Source organism: Anneissia japonica, unplaced genomic scaffold (genome assembly GCF_011630105.1).
Source record: "Anneissia japonica isolate Jap-2015-1 unplaced genomic scaffold, ASM1163010v1 scaffold287597_len576451_cov177, whole genome shotgun sequence".
Classification (NCBI taxonomy): Eukaryota; Metazoa; Echinodermata; class Crinoidea; order Comatulida; family Comatulidae; genus Anneissia; species Anneissia japonica.
This window is the reverse complement of record NW_022745867.1, coordinates 366,186-371,015: the sequence shown is the minus strand read 5'-3', so window position 1 is coordinate 371,015 and position 4,830 is coordinate 366,186.

Here is a 4,830-nt window from a genome sequence, read left to right as displayed (position 1 = left end):
TGACATAATTGATGTCGAAATATTCAATCCCGACACGATGGCGTGCATTTCGATACTTGGAGTAGGCCTATGTATTATACCGGTACTCTATCTTATCTGAGATTAATCAGTGGACATTTCGGTGTTCTTCTAATAGGCCTATAATACTTAAATTTATGAGAAATAAACAACGATATGATAAATTGTTCTAGTTCAAGACGTCACTCAGCCGATAATGTGGGCCGATATGTAAATATACAGTATAACGCCATATTAAGGGGACACCTTCGGGACCAAAAGTTCCCCCTTAATAGGGGTGTCCCCTGAATAGGGGTTGGCCGTAAAAGACATTTTCCCTCGTTTCGTGGCCGCGAAAAAAGACCCCTTGAAACAGGGGTGTCGTCTCAATAGGGATGTCCCAAACGAGGGGTTCTTCAAAGGTGCTCCATAAAAGCAGGCCTACCCACATCTAGGCTCGCCGTGGGCGGCATAATTCACTAGACATCGCTACAAATAAACACATAAGCAATACTGCTAGATGTAATCATTCCAATAATAAAGAGCCGAGAAAAGCTTTTAGGATTAAGCAAAGCCCAAGATTATTTGCCGGCGGTATTTATCTTGTTTAAAACAAGTGTAAACTGATTATCCGCCTAGCCACTTGCATTCGGATACCGTAAACGTTTAGCTTCATAAAATTAATTTGGCTGCCCTTCAAACGCTTTGTTTTTGGGGGATTTGCGCCTAATAATTATACATACATACTTAAATTTGAATTTCAAGATCCAAACTACACAATGATACTATAATGCTATACTGCCCTCTATTTTCAAACTATTTGGCCGTCAAAGTTACTACTATATTCTTTCCCATTTATTAGTCTCCCTCAAATAAAAGTAGGCCTGTATTTTTCGGACATGTATTTCGATGGTTTGTAGTAGCTTTGGTCTGCAAATAGAAAATAATAACCATAAAGATATAAAGGCAGTTGTCCGGCTAAAGAAAGTGGTCTTTAATTGGAGGTGAGAGGGAGACCCCTATACCAAACAACTGACAACCATGCCAGTCAATTTCAGTTCTTATCATGCAAAGATGTAAAATTAATAAATGCGAATATGTATATACCTAACCCAGTTGCTAAATGATTTACATCATTATGGCTGATCTCTCTCCTTACAATTTTACGGCAGCACCAGCCTATCATTACACATTCTAAAGGTTACAAATTACTGCATTTTGCAGTAATTTTATCGATCCGCATTGACTATTTTTTGAGTACGCCTACAGATGTTAATACATTATTCTCGAATATGTGACTTTTTTGAGAAACTATAATCATTATAGTCTTTGCTGATAGTGGTATTATCCAATCTGTCTCTGCTGCTGATATTTTGAACGCGACTAGATTTTAAAAATTCTTAAATATGACATTCTGAAGTGTTTCTACCATTGGTCTATAATAAGTTATCTGCCTATCACCATAATTTTAGTAATTTTGTTTCTTCTAAATAGGCATATAATAATTGGCGACAGTGCATGAGTGTAGTACACTGCATGCCTACTGCGGTGCTTTTAACAGCCAATGAGGAGCTGATGGATGTTTTATTGAAATATATTTTGAACACCTACACCCCGATATATTAGGATATTCTTCACTAGGGCCGTGTAATTTTACATCTTTGCATGATAAGAACAGAAATTGACTGGGGATGGTGAATAAAATACTAGGCACAAAACTAGCAACTAACTAACATGAACATAGTTTAATAAGAACACAATTTATATAATGAATAACAATATTTAATTACTAAAATTATTTATTTCCAAATGGAAACACATCTCTAACCATGGACCTTCTCGCTAGCCTTGAGCGTATCAACCAACATAAAGAAAATTTTTCTTTGGATAAACTTTATATATGATTCAAGATGGACCCCTCGAACCAAGGTCCCATATCCGATCGATATAAGCCCACAAATTCCAAGTTTATCGACTGTATCGACCAATCCTATGTATATAAAAGGCCTTAAATGGTTGTAATTAAAACATTGTGAATAACTTATAACAAGTTTGCTGGTCCTAATCAATCCACATAAACAAAGTATCATTCGAGGTCGGAGAGTTAGCGGTTAATCTCTTACGAATAAAAAAAAGGATGCAAAATATTTGGCCTATGCTTATCTTAGACATCTTTTTACAGACTGGAATTATTTTTTTTTTGGAGGGTGATTAGTGAGGGCAGCGGCGTAGACTTATATGATTTTGAAAAGCGGATGGTGAATAGAATACAGGCGCAAAACTAGGGACGGAGCATATCAGTGGCTATTGACTACACCATAAATTGGTTAATAACTTCATTAACCGGCGGGAGGAAGATCATGGGTGCATGAGCACCCGTGATCTCCCTCCCGCCGGTTACGCGCTGGCACACTCCGACCAAACTTAAACTGTTAAAAATCAATGTACCCTATATTACAAACTTAGGAATTGTTTTTGTACCATTTCTTCTGCGTTGTTTCCTCCTCAGCTTTGTCTTAACGTTCGAAACTAGGCCTCTACTTTGTTTAAAAGCAGTTTTCAATAGCAAGGATGCTTTTTACTTAGCCTTCCGTTGAGAGGGGAGGGGAGCGCGACCTACAAAAAATAAATAAAAAAATTACAGTACTCTATCTATCGAGATGCTGTTTCTCCAAGGGCTATTCGGTGTTATTATTGAAGAAACCCTATTTCACATTGGACGTCAACAATGAGATGACGGCTGTCTGTTAGCTACGAGCGATTTTAATAATTCTCGTGTTGTTTGATTTCAAGGAGAATCAATCAATGTGAATAGGCCTGTCGGCTAACCCTCCACTAATTAATTACACTTGCCAGTGTCTGCCAAACAAGTCCACTATAATAATAATTTATCTGGAAAACCATATTTTTATATTCAGTGGCAATTCCTAATGGTTACATAGGCGGGTCCAAAAACAATCGTGCAGGCACAAAATCGTAGGACAACACAACAAAATCAATCTTTGGTAATATCACTGGTGATGCTCAAACTACAGAAATAACTGTTAAAGTAAATTAAAATCACACAGACCTAAACTAAAGAAAAAACCCAACCATATATTTAACTAATAAAAGTATCATAGTAAGGCCTAACATTGCACAGTGATGCAATTTGTTTAGTGTACGGTGGATAAATACATAACACAGAATAATATTAGATAGGCTAGTACCTTTGCTAGAAAGAACGCATTTCCGCTCGTCCTTCGCATACCTGTGGGGCAGTAATAATCACAAACTTGATATTTATTAAAGTATAAACGATGAGTGTAATTGTGATAATAACAATTTATATTTTCGTAGACTGTTTTCAACTCGAAGATCCGGTGTGGATACGGTCTATGGCTCAGTTAAAAAAAAAAAAGTTGTTTAGTATTTTATCGAAAGATCAGAAGATAAGACCCAGTGGAGACGTTAGTTACAGAATAGTGGACACGGTCAGAAATACGCAAGCGGTGTAACAATAGAAAAAGTTTAAAGCTGAAAAAGTACCGCGATAAGCGCATGTCAAACTATGTCGTTATACCATTTTGTACATCCATGGTCAAACCATAAAGTATTTTCTCTACGGTCAAACCATCTTCTTCTAGTAGATACGGTCTGAAATACGCAAGCGGTGTAACAATAGAAATGTTTAAATATAAAAAAGTACAAGTGCATGTCAAACTATGCCGTTACCTTTTTCGAAAGGCATTGACTGAACCATGGAGTAGGCCTATCAATGGCTGAACTATATGGTCCCCATTGTCCTTGCATCATCCATATAGGGCGCCTGTGCAAGAACAGGCTGTCGATTCCTGGATACAGATAAAACATGGAGGTATAATGTTAAAGGTTGGGTAATTTTCCGAACAACTCTCACGGGAGATGATCAATAATTGAAAAGGCTATCGTAAAAGCAGTTAAACTATCATTAAGATTTTACCAAGCGTGAGGAGACATGTTTCATAACACGCTGAACTATTTTCTTGATCAAATTATATCGAAGGATTTACCGAGGTTTGGCAAAATGAAGAGTTCATGAGACGCATCTGGAGCCAATGTATGCAGTAAATATGTACTAAAACTAAAATAGTATCTTACTTAATTGCTTACGCCGGCGGTAAGAAACATGGAGGTATGAAATACGAACGAAAACTCGAACCCGATATAAGATTAACCGCGAGTGTTCGTTAGTAATTCATCTCTGAGACGACTCTGTGCTGATGTCATCTCTCCATTTTATTGTTTCATTAGCATGGTTCATTCCTCAATTCTGTTATAAAAAACGTATGAGGCCTACACTTTTTTTTATATAAGAACCAGTAAAATTTTGCCCAGACTCAGTGTTCTTATTTTTTGGCCGATTTCAGGCTCAAAATGTTCTTATTTTGTTCTTATTTTACATACTTCCCAAAGATAGAAATTTGTTACTGTACAGCGGTATATTGCTGTACTGCATTTTTTAGGGTATTACATAAACATGACTACTGCACATTACGTGAAGATTTGTTGGTTTTTCTATAAAAACCTCTTCTAACATTTTACCTCGGCCTCAATTTGTTCTTATTTTGTTCTTAATTTTCAAGCAACATTATCATTTTTATGGTTCCTCACTGGTTAATTAATATTGTTTATGCGTTTAATTAAAAGGAACAACTTTAAAAATTATGCATGTTATCTGCATATTTTATCGTTATATTAAAAAAAATATTGATTGTCTGCTCCTTTTCAACCCACCTACTTCTCGGAGGACAATGACCACAAATAATATTTCAAAAAAGATTCAACGATGATAATAATAGTGAGTCATACAAC